Raw genomic sequence first — 22986 nt, 5'->3', positions numbered from 1 at the left:
TGAGACTGTGTTATTTAGCATTATGCCTTTTGAGGGTCGTCCCTGTCTGTGGATGATTATCATTCCATTGGTGGATGTGCCAGTTTTTTATTTGTTCACTTTTAGAAGGACTTTTGTGTTATGTCCAGTTTTTGGCGATGATGAATAGAGCTGCTCTATACATTCATGTATAGATTTCTTGCTTGCACATAGGTTATATTTCACCAGTTAAGTACCTAGAAATGGGATTGCCAGCGTATTCCTACAGAGCTGTATTCCTTTTTTAGTTTTCCAGGGAATAGGAAAGACAAGATACATGCTTATTCTGTCCTTTTGCTTAGCAGTTTTTAAAAGTAGACTGTTTCTTAGAACAGTTTCAGGTTCACAGCAAAATTGAAGAAGTACGAAGAGTTCCCATATCTCCCCGATCCACACGTACATAGCCTGCTCCACTGTCAACATCCCCCACTAGAGTGGCAGGTTTTTTCCTATTGATGAACCTATGTTGACATGTCCTTATTACCCAAAGTCTGTAGGTTTCATTAGGGTTCACTCTTGGTGTTGTACATTATATGGGTTATATATTAAATGCAGAGTGATATCTATTCACCATTATGGTATCATACAGAATAGTTCCACTGCCCTATAAATCCTCTGTGCTTTCTGCCTGTTTATCTCTCCTTCCTCTCAACCCCTGGCATTGATCTTTTTACTGTGTTCGTAGTTTTGCTGTTTCCAGACATGTCATATAGTTGGAATTGTAACAATTTTAAAAATAATGAATTGGTTCCCTATCTTCTCTGAAGGTGATTTTCTTTCCTTTTTGTTTTTTGAATTGTTATGAACTCATTTGTTGGGGTTCAGTCCATTGTAATTCTTATACCTGTTAAAGCTCAAATTGTTCTTTTTTGACCAAAGGGAGCCTCTTCTGGTAGGTTCCTGAGTCCTTCTAAAGTGACTCATAGTCTGTGATTAGTCTCCTCACTACCTTATAAAATGAAACATTCCAGGAATATCTTTTACAATTTCTGCCTCACACCTGGAATATCTCCAAGAAGCCTTGAATTTTTTTCAGTGGGAAATGGTATTTCAAAACCACCGCCAGGACTGTTGGGGTGTTCTAATGCTCATTGCTACGAGTTAGTCTTCGTTTCTAATTCTTTTCAGTGGATAGTGCTGGGAGGTACTACCCTTGAAATCCTGGTTTTCAAGGACATAGGTGTGGTAGAATATTTGATAATTATTCATTTATGTTGTCACATATGTCTCTGACAGTTACAAAACAACAATACTAATATATTCACCACGGGTTGAAACCAGTTAAAACCATTCTTTGCATGCGCTCTCCATTTCCCCCCATTCCCTGTGCAGTTGTCTTCCATGTATCACTAGGTCATGTCGCCATTAGAGCGCACACCCATTATGCGCCCTTGTAGTCTGTTTGTCTTTGTCCCTGTGTAGTCGACAGGTAACTATTTAGTGCTCACCTCTATTCCTATGTCAGTATCCCTTTACCTACATTGGTTCTCTTAAACTCATTTTCTAGTAAATATCTCTAGAAAGGCTTATGGGAACAATATTCCCTGAGTTTTTGTATTTTGATAATATGTGAATGTTTGTACTTGAAAGTTAGTTCTACTGGCCGCCATAAAATTCTTGGCTTTTGTTTTCCTTCCTTGAGTATTTTATTTTCTGGTATAATATGTTACTTTTGGAAAGTTTGTTGTTAATGTAGTTTTTTTCCCTTATAAGTTACTTGATGTTTTTGCCTAGATGCTCAAATTTATTTTTTCCTTAAAAATCCTGCAATTTTACTATATCTTGGTATCAATTATTTTGGCCCAGTATTCTCCAGTATGCAATGTGTGCCTTAAATATGTAGTTTCTAATTTTTTTCTGGTGTCCTGGCATGTTGTCCAGGCTGGCCTGTAATTCCTGGACTCAAGTGATCCTCTCACCTCAGCTTCCCCAACGCTGAGAGTACAGGCCCCATTTGCTCTTTTGTCTTAATTTTGGCAAAAATTTCTTGGATTACAGTTTTTAATATTGCTTGTTCCCCTGCTTTTGCTTTTTCCAGGGATTCCTAATATGTAAAAAATGGAGCAATTTTTGTTACTTTCTTTAGAATCCTATTATTTCATCATTTCTTTTTTGGTTTTAGAATTATCTTCCTTCTCACTTTCAAATTCTTGAAGGCATTATCTGTAATATTCATTCTTGTGTTCCTTGGGTTTTATTCTTCATTTCTCAAATACATTTTTAAATTTATAATTATTTACTGAGTCGTGTTCTCACATTTCTGAGTTTCTTCTGTTCTGATGTTGTTTCTCATGCTTTATATAATTTTCTTAATGTTTTTAGCTCATTTTGAAATACTAATAGTGGTTTTAATTTTAATCTCTTGTGTTTCTGGCCTTCTAGCATGATGTATTTGTCTGTAAGGAGGATGTTGTTTTGCTCCCTATTCCTTCCCTGTTTTATTTTTTTTTCTTTTTTCTTTTGAGACGGAGTCTTACTCTGTCGCCCAGGCTGGAGCGCAGTGGCACGATCTTGGCTCTGTACAACCTCTGCCTCCTGGGTTCAGGCAATTCTTCTGCCTCAGCCTCCCGAGTAGCTGGTACTATAGCCACGCGCCACCATGCCTAGCTAATTTTTTTGTATTTTTAGTAGAGACAGGGTTTCACCATATTGGCCAGGCTGGTCTAGAATTCCTGACCTCGTGATCCACCACCTCAGCCTCCCAAAGTACTGGGATTATAGGCGTGAGCCACCATGCCTGGCCCCTTCCCCATTTTGTTATAACTTCTATGAGATTTGGATCTGAAAACTTTGCCATGGGTCAGTTTTATTGGAAGTTCATTTTCCTGAATGTTTGGAAGAAGACATAGTGACTCAGGATAGCATTTCTAATTTCACAGAGTTATTTTCCGTTATGAAATACAGATTGCTTTTGAGGTCTCCTGTTTCCATTACTGCCCCTCACTTTTATGTGGGCCTCCTCTTTCCTTTGTTTCTGGAGAACCTTTTCCTGTTCAATTTCGTTTTAATTTTCAGCAGTTTTTTTCTTGTGCGAGTGAGGCTGTGTCCTAGAAGGGAAGTCTGGTTGGTCATTTTCAAGTTGACTTGACTCCTGTGTCCACTTCAACCCTTATGCTATAGGCCCTTTGCACCATCTGTATCTTCAAATGTGCCCACTGTTCATTCCAATGAAGACTAGTTTGTTATTTGGCTTGTAGAGGGACATGGAAGAAGCAGATCAGTCTTTACCTCTCTCAAGCCTGGAGATTTGCAGGCACTGGTTTTATCTGTAACTGGAGATTAGAGTTGAGGCTGAACACTAGTTTAAAAATCTGTATATGGAATAGCGATACCCTGGAATCTAGGGCTGAGATTCTGTGCCTCGCACCTGCCCACAACCCAAGTGCCTGCCTGTGGCAGTGACTTCTTAGTGCTCGTCTACATCTAGATCTTCTTTAGTCCCAGACTGTTGGGAGCATTTAATTCCTTTGCTCCTCGATGTTTGGTGGGATCAGGTGACTGATGCTGGCCAGTAGACTTTGAGGGAGGTTGTGTTACTTCTGAGTTGGCATAGTGAAAAACCCATGAAGATACTCTGGTCTCTTTCTTGCCTAGGATATCCCTGGTCATAGGATTCATTTGATGCGGGAACAAGGTGGTCAGCCTGGCTCTTTGAGTAACTGGAAATAACCCCTGCATACCCGTGTTGGACATATTACATGAGACAGAAGTAAATTTCTGTTGTACTAAGCCATTGAAATTTTGGGGTTGTTACCACAGCCTCACTTAGACCTATGCTATCTAATATGGCAGCTACTGGCTACACGTGGCCATTGAGCACTTGAAATGTGGCTAGTCCTAGTTAAGAGGTGCTGTAAGTTTAAAGTAATACTATATTTGGAAAAAAGGTGTAAAATATCTAAATTTTTATATTAATTACATTATTAGATAACATCTTGTATTCATTGGGTTAAATAAGATGCATTAAAATTATTTTCAGCTTTCTCTTTAGTTTTTTTCATGAAGCTGCTTAGAAAATTTAAAATTATACACGTGGTCACATTTGTGGCATTATCCACAACACTGACCCCTACCTTAGTAATTCTGTACCCCTCCCTCATTTTGACAAAAGATGGGCAGTTGATTGTGTAAAGAAACTGAATCAGTTAAATTCCAGATTTGAAGAGAGTACAGAAGAGGAGTACACTGCAGATGGGGATTAAGCGGAAGTCGACCTACTGGATCAGGAGATACACCTCCTTGCCTTTAATTTCTGTCCATGTCCTTTTTCCACTTGTTTTCAGAGCACTGACAATTGAGAGTTATACACTTCACCTAGGAGACTGAAGTACTCTTTTCTAAGAAACTGAATGGCTTCAGGGAAGAGATCAACAGAGCCTGATACTTAAGACTGTCTGTATCTGCACAAGCAGGAGTTATCCTGCAGTGAAGCCTGCTAGTTCACAAGCCCCACCTACATGCAGAGAGGGTCTAGTTGGGGTTGACGAACCACCCATTATGTGAACAGCACCCAAGATATACCAGACACCGGTGGAAAACTTCTAACAGGAATTAACTCGTTAAGGGAAGGAGAATAATAATGTGAGTCTGTTTGCATATCATCAGGGATCTGTTTGTATATTAAGATAATTCAGATAACGAAAGTACAAGTGAAAAAATGAGTCTGTGATAAAGCTCTTCTCCAGACATCCCCATTTCTACAATAATTTTTTTCCAATTTTAAAAATCAAGGTAAAATATACATACCCAAAATTTATCATTTTAACCATTTTTAAGTATACAGTTCAGTGGTATTAAATACATTCATAACATTGTACATCCATCACCACCATCCATCTCCTATACTCTTTTCATCTTGTAAAGCTGAAACTGTACTTGTAAAACAACAACTCTCCCTTCTTCCTTCCCCCATCCTTGGCAACCATGATTCTACTAATGTCTCTCTGGTCTTGACTTATAAGTACCTCGTATAAGTTGCATTTAGTATTTTTCTTTTTCGTGGCTGGCTTATTTCACTTAGCATAATGTCTTCAAGGTTTATGTTGTGGCATGTCTCGGAATTTCCTTCATTTTTAAGGCTGAATAATATTCCATTTTATGCATATACCACATTTTGCTTATCCATTCATTCACCCACATACTTGGGTTACTTTCACATTTTAGCTGTTGTGAATAATGCTGCCATTAACGTGGATATGCAAATAAAAGAGTATTGTAAACAAATGCCAACAAATTGGATAACCTAAATGAAATGGACAGATTCCTAGAAACACAAAATCGACTAAATCATGAAGAAATAGAATATTTGAATAGACCTTTAACTAGTGAGGAGATTGAATGAGTTATCAAAAATCTGACAAAGAAAAACCCTGGTCCTGATGGCTTCACTGGTGAATTCTGCCATACATTTAAGGAAAAACTAATACCATTCTTCAAGTGAAAAAAAAAAAAAAAAAAAAAAAACAAACTGGAGAAAGAGAAAACTTTCCAACTCATTCTATGAGGCCAACATATTACACTGACACCAAAGTTAGACAAAGATACTACAAGGAAACTACAGATAATACCCCTTTGGAACATTGATGCCAAAATCTTCAACAAAGTACTAGCAAAATTTCCTCTGATATTTTAAGAAGTTTGCTGAAGTATGAATAGTTCTTTGGTTAATATTTTTTTGAGATGGAGTCTCGCACTGTCGCCCAGGCTGGAGTGTAATGGCATGATCTCAGCTCACTGCAACCTCTGCCTCCCAGGTTCAAATGATTCTCCTGCTTCAGCCTTCCGAGTATCTAGAATTACAGGTGCCTGCCACCATGCCTGGCTAATTTTTGTACTTTTAGTAGAGTCGGGGTTTCACCATGTTGGCCAGGCTGGTCTCGAGCTCCTGACCTTGTCATCCGCCCTCCTTGGCTCCCAAAGTGCTGGGATTACAGGCGTGAGCCACCGTGTCTGGCCAGCTAATAATTTTAGGGAGCAGATGAAGAGGTCTTCAGTTTGCTTTTAGCTCAGGTTTTTTTGTTTTAAAATTTATTAAGTGGATGGAAAGAAACATGTTAACTGAAGATTGAAGTTGGCTGAAGTATGAATAGTTCTTTGGTTAATAATTTTAGGGAGCAGATGAAGAGGCTTTCAGATTGCTTTTGTCTCAGGATTTTTTGCTTTAAAATTTATAAAGTAGATGGAAAGAAACATGTTAACTGAGGATCGGTGCTAGTTTTTATTGACAGGTCATTTCCTATAGGGAGAGCAGTAGTATAAGCGAAACAACAAAATATTCAAAATTCTCAAGTAAGTACTGTTTATTATTGAAACACTCAAGATAAATGTAGAAGTTATTTTTTGCCTCTATTGAGCAGCATACGTAACGTATGCTAGAATCATAGTTTGAATGATTCAGACTTTGTACCTGTGATCTGACACACCTGAATTGGAGTTCCATCTCTGCTACCCACTTTATTTGACTCCATAGAGAAATTACTCAAGCCTCTTAAGACAGACACTGAAATAGGATACAGTTTCCAAGAAGGCAAATTTTTGGATTTTTTTTTTTTTTGTTGTTGTTCATTACTGTATGCTGAGGTTTAGATTAGTTTCTGGGACACAGAACTAGCACTCAGTAAATATGTTAAATGAAAACGAAGAATTCCTGCCTCCGAATTGTTTTGGGGATGAAATGCGGTAATGCATGTAAAGCATTGGGCCTGCAAGTGAAGCCAACCACATATTAAACAGTACTCAGCTCTTACCTCCATATCTTACGTTCTTATTTCCCTGACTGTATTCTCACACATGAAGGAATGGCTACTTATTATTATTGCTACTTATTTTTTAAAGCCACCTACATCTCTGGAGATCTCTGTATGTGTGTTAAAAATACTATGTTTTGTAACAATTGGCCTGTCTTAGAAAACTTTTCAATTATACAGAATTTGAGATCTTTACAACTTTCTTTTTCTTTGAGTCTCGCTCTGTCTCCCAGGCTGGAGTGCAGTGGCGCGATCTCAGATCACTGCAGTCTCTGCCTCCTGGGCTCACGCAATTCTCCTGCCTCAGCCTCCTGAGTAGCTGGGATTACAGGATGCACTGCCACGTCCAGCTAATTTTTGTATTTTTAGTAGAGACAGGGTTTCATCATTTTGGCCAGGATGGTCTCGATCTCCTGACTTCGTGATCCACCCACCTCTAATCCCCAAGTGCTGGGATTACAGGTGTGAGCCTCTGCGCCCAGCCACAACTTGAATTTTCATAGCAAACTATTTTTTTTGGTCAAATTAGAAATTTATGCTCGAAACCTAGTGCTTCTTTTGCCTATGCATCTCATCTCTTAAAAGTAATGACACTTACCACGTCTGCCTCACGGATTATGGTAGTGATTGTTATCCTTGAAATTACTGGTAGGGTAGCAGTCTCCAGGCATACCATGGATTCTTCAGTTACGAGTGGCATAGCTTATGTACATGTTAACTGAAGAATAAACGGTTTTTCCAACTTCCTGTAATACTCTCATTTATGCCTGTAATGTGAATTGTCCAGAGGAGAATTTGTGGTCAATTGATGATTAGACTGATGGTTTCTGCTAGCTCTGGCAAAAGGTGAATCTAGTTGCTTTCTAGCACTTTTCCTACTAACCCTGCTTCTCACCCTGTACCTAATACCACATTTTTAGTTTAGTTTTTGTTTTGTTTTGTTTGAGACAGAGTTTAACTTTCTGACACCCAGACTGGAGTGCAGTGGTGTGATCATAGCTTGTCTGTAGCCTCGACCTCCCAGGCTCAAGTGGTCCTCTCACCTCAGCCTCCTGAGTAGCTGGGACTACAGGATTATGCCCCCATTCCCAGCTAACTTTTTAAAAATTTTTGGATAGAGATGAGGTTTTGCCACGTTGCCGTGGCTGGTCTCAAACTACTGGGTTTAAGCAATCCTCTTGCCTTGGCCTCCCAAAATGTTGGGATTATAGGCATGAGCCACTGCACCCAGAATCACCTTTTTAGTTTGGAAGATGACATCTTTTTTTTTTTTTTTTTTTCTTAGAGAAGCTTGAGGGTACCAAATTAAGTTCTGTCAGTTTCTTCTGTCTCTACCTCAAAGATCACTGTATGACTTCTTTTCTTCCTTCTCGGCTGTTTCACACGAAGTTTTCGCTTTTTCTAAGGCTCAGTCCTTATCATCTGAGACCTCCCTCTCATTATCTGTCTCTCCATCCTTGGCTGTTTCTAGTTCGATTGCAACGCTGATCAAATCTCCTTCAAGTTCAAAACTAATCCAGTAAAACCTTCCCTTGATATTGCCATTATCTCAGAGCTATGTACCGTGCTCCTTGCCCTCCCCGCTGGACTTCTCGGGATGCTAGTTGATGCCTATGTAGCACCTGTCACTGTTTCATATACTTCTTCCTGGCCACTGCCTGGTTGTCATCTACCACTTCTCTGGAATCAGCAACCCTAATAGCAGATTTAACTGCTGATTCCATGTTTTTTGTTACTTGTCCTTTTTTGCAGTGTTTTAAATTATAATCATCTTTTCACTTATTTTTTTAAAGAAGGTCATTTAAAAAAAGCATCCAGCAGTAGAAAATTTGGAAAATACGGAAAGTATAGACGACATTTATCAACTGTAATACCAGCAGTACCTATTGTTAAACTTAGGGCATGTCGTTTCCATCGCTCTCTTTTTAAATGCATTAAACAGAGAAGGATCACAAGGTTATTTTGTGATCTGATTTTTTCTGTCTTAATATATTGTGAGTATATTTCCAAGTACTTATTTTCGTGTGGCATAACGTTTGTAGTTACACAAAGTGGCGGTGTTGAGACTGCCCTGGTTCAAATCCTGGCTTCAGTTACTGCTGCAGTGTGACCTGAAGAAAGTTACTGCTCTGAGTTTTAGTTTCCTCATCTTGAAAATAGTGATAACATTCTTAACTAACTTCTGGGGTTGCTGTAAGTATTAAGTGAGCTAACACATAGAAATAATTCTTCGCACTTAATAAACATCAGCTGTTGTTACAATATTGTCTGACTGTACTATAATTTACGTTATTTTTGTTTTTGCTTGTTCTGCCATCATTAAGCGTGTTGTAAGACCGTATGTGTCACTAAATCTGGGTGTACAACATGATTTTTTTTTTTTTTTTTTTGAGACGGAGTCTCGCTTTGTTGCCCAGGCTGGAGTGCAGTGGCACGATCTCGGCTCACTGCAAGCTCCACCTCCCGGGTTCACGCCATTCTCCTGCCTCAGCCTCCAAGTGGCTAGGACTACAGGCGCATACCACCACGCCCGGCTAATTTTTTGTATTTTTAGTAGAGATGGGGTTTCACTGTGTTAGCCAGGATGGTCTCGATCTCCTGGCCTTGTGATCCGCCCGCCTCGGCCTCCCAAAGTGCTGGGATTACAGGCGTGAGCCGCCACGCCCGGCAGCATGATTTTTTTTAAATGTGGATTTTTATTAGTAGGATTGCTGGGCTAGTGGGTACATCATGCACACTGCTAAGTTGCTCTCTAGAGAGGCTGCATTTATACCTCCCAAGGCTGTACAGGAGACCATTAGCTTCATTACATTTTTCCAAGAAACTTGATGCTATTGCCCACATTTTATGCTGCTCCCTTGCTAAAAGTGAATGACAATGTGATCATGTTGTTACCTCTCTCTTGCCAAAATGTTGGACTTGATGGTAAGGGGATCACTGTGACATCATCATTACCCACAGATGTTTCTTTTTTCTACCCCCTCCTCCCCTCCTCTTTCCTCCCTCCTTTTGTTTCTTGAGAGGGGTTCTTGGCTCTGTCCAGGCTGGAGTGCAGTGACACAATCATGGCTCACTGCAGTCTGGACCTCCCAGGCTCAAGTGGTCCTCCCACTTCAGCCTCCTGAGTAGCTGGGACAGCAGGCATGGACCACCACATCCAGCTAATTTTTGTGTTTTTTGTAGAGAGGGGTTTTTACCATGTTCCTAGACTGGTCTCTAACTACATGTTCCCAGGCTGGTCTCAAACTCGTGGGCTCAAGCGATCCACCCACCTCGGCTTCCCAAAATGCTGGGATTACAGACCTGAGCCAGCATGCCTGCCCTCACAGATATTTCTTGATCTACATTTTATTCATTATTTAGGTTCAACTTCAGCATGTATCATGTATTTATATACAGGTTCTAAATCTTTCCATTTGAAAAATACTCATTTTTCTATCCAAAATGAATTCAGTTTTTCTTTTTATTCTAGTCCCAGTCTGTGCATGAGTAAAACCCCAAGGACCCTATATCCTGATTTTACTATTTTTTGTTAGTGGTTTGAAACAGCTTTATTAAGATATAATTCACATACCATACAATTATTTAAAGGGCACACTTCAGTGGTTTTTAGTATACTCACAGATCTGTACAACCATTATCACAGTCATGTGCAATTGGTTCAGGATTTGGGAAGAAAATGTATGGCATTAGGATTAACAGTACAGTGTTTAGAGTCTGGGTTTGAATCCCAAATCTACCATATATTAACTGTGTGACTTTGAGAAAGTTGCTTAATCACTATGAGCTTCAGTTTTCTTCCCCCCCGCCCCCTTTTTTTTTAAGGCAGAGTCTCACTCTGTCACCCAGGCTGAAGTGCTATGGTACAATCTCAGCTCACTGCAACCTCTGCCTCCTGGGTTCAAGCAATCCTTTGTCTCAGCCTCCCAAGTAACTGGGATTACAGGCCGGCATGCCTGCCTAATTTTTGTATTTTTAGTAGAGATGGAGTTTCACCATATTGGCCAGGCTGGTCTCAAACTCCTGACCTCAGGTGATCTGCCCTCCTCAGCCTCCCAGAGTGCTGGGATTATAGGTGTGAGCCACCGTGCCCGGCCTGGGCTTCAGTTTTCTTATCTGTAATATGGGATTACTAGTGGTATCTGGCCCATAGTCTTATTTTAAGGATTAAGCCAGATAATAAATGTATAGAATTTAGCACAGTAACTGGCACATAGTAAATGTTTGATAAATGGAACTCAGTAAATATTGTTGCCATAATTTTGTTCTTAAATCAACCAGCAAGTGTTTGATGCTATTAGGCATTGTTATTAAATACTGGAAGGGTGTTTCTACCAGTGATTCAGAGGGTTTTCTGTATCCAGCAAGCTTTTAATATAGCTTCTTGTATTATTCTCCCGTATAAACTTCTAATTACTCTCTGAAAATACAGTTGGTTTCCTATTGATGGAGAACAATAATAGTAGCTTACACTTAGTGCTTACTGTCTGCCTGGCACTGTTCTAAGTGCCATACCTATATTAACTCCTTTGATCCTCATTTTACAGATTGAGTATGGAGGAGGTTAAACAACTTGGTCAAAGGATTACAACAGGTAAGTGGTGGAGCCAGGATTCTAACCTTGGTACTCAGTCTGGCTACAGAGCCCATGCTCTTTCTTAATCTTTGTATTCTTCTCTTTACTTCCTAAAGAATGGTAGATGCATTTCAAACATCCTGACATCTTGGCTGCTGAGGATTCTGTATGGAAAAGCACTATGAGGTCTTTAATGCTTAGTTGGAAGGAGAACTAAAATGAACAGTTGTGTGTGCTGTAGGCATGGGCCTTAGGGCAGCTGTGTATTTATCATCTGGGTCAGACTGTACATTGATGATCCTGCTTCACCACCATAGAATCCAGACCCCCCGTAGGGCCATGACCAGCCACAAAGTACCCTCCCTGACCCTCCCTGTGGAATGCCTATTTGAACTTGAACTACTCCCTCCTTGCATAGTATCAAATCCTGCGGATCCTTGGAAGGCCACCTTAAATTACTTCCCACCTGTGAAGCAGTAAACTTCAGTGCTTTTTGATTAGTCATCATGTGTGGTGATATGACATTTGCAGTATCATCTCTTACCATTATTTAAATTTGAATATCTTTATGTCTTGGCTCCTCATGTTGATTACATGTTTCTTGCAGGCAGGGAACTATATCTTAATTTTTTTTTTTTTTTTTTTTGAGATGAAGTGTTGCTTTGTTGCCCAGGCTGGAGTGCAGTGGCATGATCTCGGCTCACTGCAAGCTCCACCTCCCGGGTTCACACCATTCTCCTGCCTCAGCCTCTGAGTAGCTGGGACTACAGGCACGCACCACCATGCCCGGCTAATTTTTTGTATTTTTAGTAGAGATGGGGTGTTACCGTGTTAGCCAGGATGGTCTCGATCTCCTGACCTTGTGATCCGCCCACCTTGGGCTCCCAAAGTGCTGGGATTACAGGCGTGAGCCACCGCGCCCGGCCTTAAATGTTTTAAAATTTGCTTTAATGGCTCTTGGAAATATTACCAAGTTGTTTGTGTGTGTGTGTGTGTGTATTTGTATGTATGTATGTTTCTTTCAGTCTCACATGTCTGTCGATAATAGAATATCTCTGAAATGCAAACATACCTAGCCTCACAAACTTAGTCGCAAAGGTACATGCTATGTTTTTGCAAGAAGGTGGGTAGTCCCTAGGCGGCTGTTGGATTATGTGCATTGTGTTGGGGTAGTAGTTGCTGCTAATTGCCTGTCTGCAGCTCCTCAGAACCTGTTGTTGCTTCCTTTTGAAACCTTCCTTGATTGCCTGAGTTGCTGCTCATCCTGCATCCAGGCCCCTCCCTTAGGCATGTGACTCACGGATTTAAAAGACAGTGCTGTGTGGTAATTAACTACCTACCTCTCATCACATAGAGATGAGAACTTAAATGTAGGCTTCCCAGCTAAAACTTTCTTCCCTGTGTGTTTATCCACCCACGGACATGTAGCAACGCTGTCTCACACCTGGCCTTTTGGAGGAAATATTGCTAGACTTACTTCTCTTGTTTGAAATCGCTAGTTGACATATTCCTGTACAAGTGATGGATTTTACATGGGTGCTGTTAATTGAAAATAATTTCATTTTCTGTAACTTCTAGAGTTTTGTTAGTTTATTGATGCACACATCTTGGGTGGGTGACAACTGGGTTTTTTGTGAAGATAACTTTTAAGTTTTTAGTAAATAACAATTAAGTATTACTTGACTGTTTAATTGGACTCCATTCTGACATGACCCGTACATCCTTAAGGGAACAGATGGTTATCGTTTTCTATGAAATGTAATTAGTTTTTCAGGAAACTTTGTCCACATAAAGGAATTGATTCCACCCTTACTACCTGCTTAGCAATCCTGAAAAATATTGTAAATACAATCTTAGAGTATGCATCATTAGGAAATAAATCTATTTTGAGAAATAAATTTTAACATACACTATTAATAATAGGACATTTAGAAATGTTATTTTCTAAATATATTAGAAATAATAGGACATTTAGAAATGACATTTTTTCCCTTGCTTTTTGTTTGTTTGTTTTGAGACAGGGGCTCATTCTGTTTCCTAGGCTGGAGTGCAATGGCACGATCATAGTTCACTGTAGCCTCAACCTCCTGGGCTCAAGCGATCTTCCCACCTCAGCCTCTGAAAGTGCTAGGATTACAGGGTTAGCCACCAGCATCCAGCCAAGAAATCCCATTCTAATGTATTAGTATGGTTTTATCTATTTTAGCAGTGTAAAAATCTTTGTGAATTGTATATAGTATAATTGAATTGCCAAAATAAACGTCCTTGCCCTCAAATTGCTTATGATATTGTTTCTGAAGCACAGACATAATCTTTTGACCTTTTAAGCAAAAATTATTTTTCATTCAACTTTTTTTTTTTTGAGACAGGGTCTTGCCCTGTTGCCCAGGCTGGAGTGTAGTGATGCAGTCATGGCTTACTGCAGCCTCAACTTCCCAGGCTCAAGTGATCCTTGCACCTCAGCCTCCTGAGTAATTGGGGCTACAGGCACGTGCCACCATACTTGGCTAAACTTAACATTTTTTTGTGGAGATGTGGTCTTGCTATGTTGCCCAGACTGGTCTTGAACTCACGGTCTCAAGTGATCCTCCTGCTTCAGTTGCCCGAAGTACTGGGATCACAGGTGTGAGCCATCGTGCCTGGCCTTTCATTCAACTTGTAATTCACAATTTCCAGAAAAAAGCTTTGAAATTACTGATGGAGGAAAGATCTTTGAGACTTGCTTGTAAATGTGTTAATATTTGATTTTAATAAGCTCTGTCATACTAACACTGTTTATTAAGCTTTGTGGTAAAATTACTACCCATAACTAAAGAATGAAATATTTATTTTCTGCAAATTGTTAAAAATTTATAAATTGATAGAAAAATTGAATGAATAGTGAACACCGTTGGGTCTTTCACTAACTCAGCTGCTCACTTGCTAACATTTGGCTCATTTGCTTTCTCTTTCTCTCTGTTTATGAAGACATACATACTTTTTTAATTCCCCTGAGCCATTTGAAAGTAACCTGCAAACATCTTGACATTTAACTCCTAAACATTTTAGCACATGTATCCTAAGAACAGGGTTGTCTTGCTGAGGAGTTACATTATCATGCTTAAGAGATTCGGTATTAATGCAGTATTATCTAACATATGATCCCTATTTAAATTTCATTTATTTTCTCCCCCAGAACAGTTCTTTATAGATGTTTTAATTTTTGATCCAGAACTGAGGGAAAAAATGTATCTATATCTATAGAGAGCTAAATATATCTATATTTGATCCAGAAACCAATCAAGGAAATACACACACACACACACACCCTTTTGGCTGTCATAGTTCTTTAGTTTCCTTTACTTTAGGATAAGCCACCACTCGGCAGTGGTCTTTTATGAAATCTCATGATGTTTTTTCTTTTCTTATATAAGCGATCCCACAATTTGCTGATTATATTTCTTGCCTAGATTAAAATAAAAATATTTTGGAATGAATATACTATATAGATGGCATTAATTTTCCATTATATTACATTAGGAGGAGAAGTAACTTTTTTTACATGTTGTTTTTTCTGCTGTATAATAGTTCAGTATTTGTTTTAATATACTGCTGTTAAAGATTTGTGATACTGTGTCCTTAAATTTCAAAATAGAATTTTGTAGTTTACTCTTAATTTTGTTAGTATGTTATATTCCAAAATTATAGAAAGTGCTGTAATAGACATTTATGTAATGTGGGCATACATTTAAATTTTAAAAAATCTTTTAAATTGTTAAAATATTAACATTTAACCGTATCTGCTCCAGATAGGTTTAATTTTACAAGGATCTATCTACCTATCTTTCTATCTATCTGTAATGTATATATCCATTTTAAACAACAATAATAATAATACATGAATAACTCTGGCCCAACCTTCTGTCTTAAGAAATGTAACAGCAACTTTGAACTCCTTCATCCCTTAAGACAGTTACTCCTCCCTTCCCAGAGGTAACCATCCTTCTAAGTTTGATGCCATTCCCTTAGTTTTTTCTTAAGTTTTACCACATTTGTGTTGTCTCTTTAACATACTTTTTTTTTTTTTTTTTTAATTTTCTTGTTTTTGAGCTTTATACGAATGGAATTATTCTGTATGTATTCTTCTTGGACTTGATTTTTTTATTTAACATTACAATTTTGAGATGTCATTTATGTTGACATTCTTAGCTGAGGTTCATTAATTTTCATTATTAGGTGATATAATCCAAATTATTGGAATATGGAATATTTCATGAATATACCACAATCCATTTTACTGTTGCTTTACACTTGGGTTTCACCTAGTTTTTGGTATGGAAAAAACTGCTTTAAATATTCTTTTGCGTGGTTCGTGGTAGCTAAGTACAAAAGGTTCTCTAGGTTATATACATAGACCTGGAATGGTTGAGTCTTGGGTGTGTACACCATCAGCTTTACTAGGTATGGCAGAATGTCTTCTTTTACACAGTTGTGGAATAAACCAAATGAGTTCAAGAGGAGCAAGTTTGTGAGAGGATGGACAAGTGAGATAGTGAGTTACATTTCTTGTGTTTTGAGTTTTAGCCTATTTAGTTAGAAATGTTAAGTAGGCATTTGAGATGTGTTTACTTTTTTAGCTCCACCCATCTTTGTTTATTTGTGGGTTTACTCATTCAGGTGTGTCATCTTTCCCTTCTCCTTAAAGTGGCCTTTAAAGAAAAAAATTGAAATATCATGGGACAACAATTACTTGATCGTAATAGAAGATGTGTTCAGTTTTTATATCTTCAGTCTCAGGCCATCCATCATATGCAACCTTTTTATTTTTCTGGACCTTGAACCACAGAACTACATTAAGCTAGTTTGCTGTTTTCCAGGGATGACATAAAGAAGTGGGTAGAGGGTGATGCTCTTAGCAAGTATGCATTCCAGGTAGTGGTTCGCAAAGGGGAGAAAACGTAACAGAAAGATGGGTGCAAGCTAAAACAAATAAACCAGTAAGTAAGTAAAAAAACACAACACTCTTTCGTGATTATTTAGATCTGAAACAAATAGCAGCATGTATTAATAGTCCCTGATGATTTCACTGTATTGTAGCATAACTCTGGCATTCATAATGTCAATTCTGAATTTCTTTATATGTTGAGAGAGTCTAATCATGCACATTTTAGCAGATCTGGTGAACTGCTAAATCTAGAATCACTCCCTGATAATTCCTGACTTAACAGTAGAAATTTAACTGTTTTATGTGGTGAAATTATTCTGGGAAGCTTGTTCCATGGGACATTTACCTATTAGCTAATAAAACAAATGGTCTATTGATACTTTCTCAAAAGCTCTGTAGAAAAAAAAAACAGTTGATATACAATATATTTCTCTACTGGCTGAATTGGATTTACTTGGAAAAGGAAAGAGGGTGTTATCAAAAAATAAATGTCTTATTAGGTTCATAAGTTGTAGAGCAAAAATGAGAATGTGGAAGTGTTTTTATGCTTCATTGTTGGGAAGGATAAATTGCAAAAGAACATAGAGCTGGGTGATTATCTGGGGTTCATTCTGTTGCAGGTGCCACCCCTAGAACAGATTGGCACTCCTCTCGGAATAGTCACCCCTTCACTGAGCCAGAGCAGGAGGGATACGGAGGGAAAGGGCCCTTTCCCAACTTCAGACTGAGCACCCAGAAGTCGACCCGGGACTGCTGTTTTGTTTCTAGGAAACTGGAAACCTTGGCAGAATTGAAATTTCCTAGGTGATTTTTTTCTTCTTTGCTTTCCAAAAAATAAACTTGTATGTACACACACATATATATATATACACTCACACCTACATAAAAGAAAGATAATTTCAAAGAAATATTGTATCTCGTATAGTCCTTGAACAGTTATTTTACTATTCAAAGTAGGTTCTTTAAAATTTTAAATTTGAAATAAGTATAGATTTATAGGAAATTGCAAAAAAACAGTAAGGAGAGGTCCCTTGTGCCCTTCACCTTTCCCTTAGTGGTTACTTCTTGGTACCCAGAGCACAACATTAAACTAGAAATTGACATTGGTACATTTTGTGTGTTTAGTGCTGTGCTGTTTAAACATATATGTAGTTGATTTGTGAACCACCATGGCATCAAGACACAAATGCTACCACCACCAAGATCTCCCTTATGCTGCACACACCTGCCCCATGGCAGCCAGTAATCTGCTTTTCATCTCTATGATGTTGACATTTCGAGGATGTTAATAAATGGAATCACATAGTATGTGACCTTTTTAAATTAGCTTATTTTCACTTGGCCCAATTCCTTGAGATCTATCCAAGTTGTGTGAATCAACAGTTCTTTCCTTTTTATTGCTGAGTAGGATTCCATGGTTTGTTTAACCGTTCACCTTTTGAAGGATAATCTTTTCCCCTAGTTTTTGGCTTTTAACAGTAAAGCAGCTATGAACATTCATGTTCAGTTTTTTGTGTGGATATAAATTTTTATTTCTTTGGGAGAGGTGCTGTTGAAGAAAAGAAATTATTCAGTGACACTTGTTAAAGCATGGTAAGGAAGGCGTTATTCAGGATCATCCCTGTAAGTGTAGGAACCACTGCAAGAGTGTCTTACAATGGGTGGGTAGAGAGTGTGGCCTCAGTGCTGGATGTAGCATGGGCAAGTGGGAATTTGTAGCCAAGGAGCTGGGTGAGGGCCAGTGGATGGAAAAATTCTGAAGAGGAAACGTCAGGTGTAAGGGTTTTCTGCCTAAACTGACCTTAACAGGATTCTTTCTTGCTAAAGACAGGTCAAGGTGATCAGACATCAGCTGGAGGGTGGCAGAAGATGAAGAGGGTAATCAGATAAAATGATGGGAGGTTTGCTAATCTGGCTTAGGAGGGTTCTTTGCTAAAACAGGAATTTACAAGGAAGTACACAGATAGGCCTGGGAGAAAGTTCAGGAGTCTGGCTGATTTGACCAAGCAAAGAATCTTTGCCAGAGCCCAAGGCTGTACAGTTGGTGGCTTACCATGTAAGTAGCTGTGCCATTTTACATGCTCGCTGGCAATATATGAGAGATCCAGTTTCTTCACATTCGTGTCCACATTTGGTATTGTCACTATTTTTATATTTTAGCTGTGCCAATAGGTGTGCAGCGATGGTTGCAGCATAGTTTGGTTTGCATTTCCCTGATGTCTAGTAATGTTGACCATATCTTTTCATGTGCGTATTTGCCGGCTGTGTATCCTCTTCAATAAAATGTCTCTTTATATTTTTTGCCCATTTTCTAGTTGAAATTTTTTTCAGTTGTTGAGCTTTGAGATTTCTTTATATATCCTAGATGAGGCTTTTGTCAGATATATTGTACAAACATTTTTAATTTTGTTGAAGTTCAGTTTATCGTGTTTTTTTTTCTTTCATGGATCATATTTTTGGTGTCATTCCCCATTCCCCATTCCCCACTCTCCAGCCCCAGATGGCCATGAATTTACTCTCGGTCTCTGTGGAGTTGCCTATTCTGAATATTTCCCATAAATGGAATCATATGTGTGGCTTCTTTCACTTACCGTATATTCAGGCCTTATCCGTGTTGTATCATGAACCAGTTTTTTTTTAATGGCTTCATTTATTTTTATGGTTGAATAATGTTCCACTGCATGGATAAGACCACATTTTGTTTAGCCATTTGTCAGTTGATTGGCAATTAAGGTTGTTTTCGCCTTACACCAGTACAGCTGCGTGTGTACCCTTCAGCCCTGCACCTTCCTTATACAGGATGCACAGATGTACGCATGCGAGCACCTGTGTGTACAGTTTTGTTTTCTTTTCTAAATAGTGGAGGATTAACTTATTTTATAGTTGTGTTTTTTCTTCGATATTGGGATGCCTTTTTATGTCTATACAAATAGATATATATCTCATTCTTTTAAAACACTATATAGTGTTTACTGTGGCTGCTTAATTGATCCTATTCTAATAAACATTTATTTGACATTGGGTAAATTCCTGTTTCTCTTTCTTATATAACAGTGGCACCAGGTACAGTGGCTTAGGCCTGTAATCCCAGCACTCTGGGAAGCCAAGGCAGAAGGATCACTTGAGCCCAGGAGTTCGAGACCCGCCTGGGCAACATACAGAGACCTCATTTCTACAAACAAACAAAAAATTATCCAGGCTTGGTGGCACTTGCCTGTAGTCCCAGCTACTTTGGAGGCTGAGGTGGGAGGATCACTTGAGCCCAGTAGGTTGAGGTTGCAGGGAATTAGGATCACACCACTGCACTCCAGCTTAGGTGACAGAGCAAGACCCTGACTCAAACAAAAAAATAGTGACACTAATCATCCTTGTACAAGTGTCTTTTTGGTGCATAGCTCATTTTACCTACTTTTGGATTTTTCTCTTCAATGCCATTCATCATTAACTTATTTAGAAGTGTATTGATCACCTCCTATAGACCAGGCACTGTACTGTGTATCAGACACTAGGGACGCAAGCACTGGTAAAATACTATACTCGAGTTTTTTGTAAACATGATATACCTATAAGTAGGTAATCATGGTTCACTGTGATAAGCACACAGTGTGTTATTACTAAAATCCTGTGGAACAAGTAACAAAGGAGTGTGGAGGATTAAAACAAGGGAAGGGATACTTGAGGTGGGTCTTCGTGAGGACAAATGGAAGTTCACTTGGGAAAATATAAGAACACTGAGTTTTGAAATAGAATTGCAAGTGTGAAGAAAGGGACCAGCACTGCATAGGGTGGCATATTTAGGAAATAGCAAATCCATAGTTTAATACAGTCATCAGGAAGCTGCTGGGTAGAGATTGTAGCAGAAGGGTAAGGCATGTTAGGTTAAATAGATTGAAAGCAGATTATAGCAGTCTGTGAATGTCCTAAAGAATTTGGACTTCATTTTGTACATAATTAGAAATAATTGAAAAAAATGTAGGCACACTTAAATTTTTTAAGTTCAGTAAATTTTTGTGCTGTGACACTTTATCACCTCCCACAATTACCCTCTTCTACCTCCTCACCTAGGCAACCACTGCTTGTTTTCTGTCTCTAAATTTGCTTTTCCCCAACATTTCATATGCATTGGAAACGTAGTATGCAGTACTTTTACATTGGCTTCTTTCACCTAGCGTGTCTTTGAGGCTCATGTATGCTGTAATGTGTATCAGTATTTTCTGCCTTTTTATTGCCTGATGGCATTCCATTCTGTGGTGATGCCACACCTTATATGCTCAGCAGTTGATGGATGTTTGGATTGTTTCCAGTGTTTGGTTATTATTAACAAAGCCGCTGTGAACATTTGTAGATAAATCTTTGTGTGGGCACATATTTCTCTCGGGAAGAGGAAATTTTGGATCTTGTGATTAGTTTATGTTTATATATAACTAAGAAATTAGGGCACGGTAGCTCACGCTTATAATTCCAGTGACTTGGGAGGCTGAGGCGGGAGGATTGCTTGAGCTCGAGAGTCAAGAGGTCAAGGCTGAAGTGAGCCATGATTGCGCTACTGCACTCTAGCCTGGACAACAGAGTGAGACCTCACCTCTAAAACAACAAAGAAAAAAAAATTTACAGACTATTCTCCAAAGTGACTGCATCATTTTACAGTCCCGTCAGCAATGTATGAGGGTTCCAGCTTCTCCAGATGCTCATCACCGCTTGGTATTGTCTTTTTGATTATGGCCATTCTAATGGGTATATAGTGTGTCTCTTTGTAGTTTTAACTTGCATCTTCCTAATGACAGGATGTTTATAATCTTTTCATGAAGCAGTTATATTTTAGAAACATGAGTCCAGTAGATAGAGGTAAGAATGGAGGTGAACTACATGAAAGATGAGAGCCTATGTCAGACAGCATGTATAGAGATGGGGAGACATTTTAAAGGTACGTGTATCAGCGTTAGAATGAGCAGCATTTAGTAACTCCTGAGTATAATAGATGAAGCAGAGGGAAGTGGGGCTTGTGATCCCAGGATTTTAAACTTTGGCAATTGGGTTCTTCTTGACTAATGGTGCTGCCATTAGCCAAAAAGTGACTACAGGTACATGAACAGATTTTGTGTTGGTGGATGATGGCTTTTATATTGATCTTGTTCTCTTGGTGTGCCACTGGAATAAACATTTAATAGAGTGTTTGGAAACATGTATCTAGTTCAAAAGAAGGATCTGGCCTGAGGTATAAATTTAGGGGAGTTTACATTGTGTAGGGAACAACTAAATTCATGAAAGTAAATGATGTATCTGTTCCTAAGTCACCCTATCTGCTGAGTTACTTGTGGCAAGTTGTTTAAACAGTAAAATAATTTAATATGAAAAGATCCACGTTAAGATGATTCTAGGATTAATTCATTCAGGCATGACAGCATCACCAAGGACCTCAGGTTCTTTCTATCTTTTAATGCTGACACTGTTCTTGATCTGTTGGGTTGTCCTCATGGTCCAGTTCTTGTTTACACATTCAAACCCAGAATTGTATGCGAAAAGACTGGGAGCATGTGTTTTTGCCTGGGTCTTTTTTCATCAGCCAAGAAAACCTTTCCTAAAAGCTCCCTAGCAAACTTACTTTCTTGTCTTCTTGGCCAGAATTGCATTAGATATGTATTACCAGACTACCCACTGGCAAGGGGAATGGAAATTGTCACAGCTGGTTCAGACTGCAGCTTTCTAGCCCAAGTATCTTTTACTGTTGTCTCTTCTGGAAGAATCCTTTTCCTCTTGCCTTTTGATTCTCTTCTGTAGTTGAGATAGGTTAGATTTTCCATGCAACCCAGTTTTATATCACTTAGTTGTTACTATTCAATACTTCACAACAGCAAATACTTGCCAAAATCCTACACTCTGTCATTCACTGTGCCAGATTCTAGGATACAGAAGTGAATAAGAAACTTGTAGTTTGACATAGATATAAGCTTAAACAGAAGAGTGCTATGATAGATTTGTACACTAAAGTTCCTTTGGACTATGAATTTAGCACAACTGCTTTTTATGAGTAAAGGCATCGCGAGTTTCAAAGTCAGACTTATATTCAATTTATAAATGAACTTTTGGAAATTTAGAACACAACCCATTCATGAGTTGATCCTCCCTTTCTAGTTAGATGGTTACATGTTTATTATAGGAGTGCATGGTATACTAGCCTAAATTAACTGTTCATTTGAGTTATTTAAAGCTGAAACCACATTATGTTTTTCTGGAGCATAATGTTTGCGTTTTCTGGTTAACATACCAAAGTAACAGTAATATCTTTAGTTTAAGAACCTGACTGAAATGTTTGTAAAATGTAGATTGTTTTGTAATTTGGCTTTTTGTTTTTAATGGTCATATGAATGCAGCTATCATGTTTGCAGTATTTGTACAGTGCATGGGGTACTTTTTCTGGGTGCTGAGAAGGGAGGAGAAATGATAGGGAAGAGGGGATTTGGAGTAGCCAAAGGAAAAAATGTGCAATCAGTGTTGTTGATTCCACCGAATTCTAAGAATTCCATTACATCTTGATATCTGGTACAAGCTCAAAGTTAATCTTAAATTTTGGCTTAGGGCATGGCCGTACGTGCTGGCTACTTGAGAGGCATGATCGTGCCACTGCACTCTAGCCTGAGTGACAGAGTGAGACCCTGTCTTTAAAAAGAAAACAAACAAAAAAACACAAGTGTCCAGGCATGGTGGCTCATGCCTGTAATCCC

General features: G+C 38.7%; 1 protein-coding gene across 2 annotated transcripts in view; it reads left to right on the top strand.

Annotated features, from left to right (window-relative positions):
* BMPR1A (bone morphogenetic protein receptor type 1A) overlaps nt 1-22986 on the top strand; it is a 166817-nt gene that overhangs the window by 54139 nt on the left and 89692 nt on the right. The window contains exon 2 of one of the 2 annotated variants that reach the window (XM_030941020.1): nt 11312-11358. The exons of the other annotated variant lie outside the window; for it this stretch is intronic. The gene's annotated coding sequence lies outside the window, so the exon portion shown is untranslated. The remainder of the gene's footprint in view (nt 1-11311; nt 11359-22986) is intronic. 2 annotated transcript variants of the gene reach the window in all.

Source organism: Rhinopithecus roxellana, chromosome 11 (assembly GCF_007565055.1).
Source record: "Rhinopithecus roxellana isolate Shanxi Qingling chromosome 11, ASM756505v1, whole genome shotgun sequence".
NCBI lineage: Eukaryota > Metazoa > Chordata > Mammalia > Primates > Cercopithecidae > Rhinopithecus > Rhinopithecus roxellana.
The sequence above is the reverse complement of the archived record's forward strand: the minus strand, read 5'-3'. Positions and strand labels throughout refer to the sequence as shown.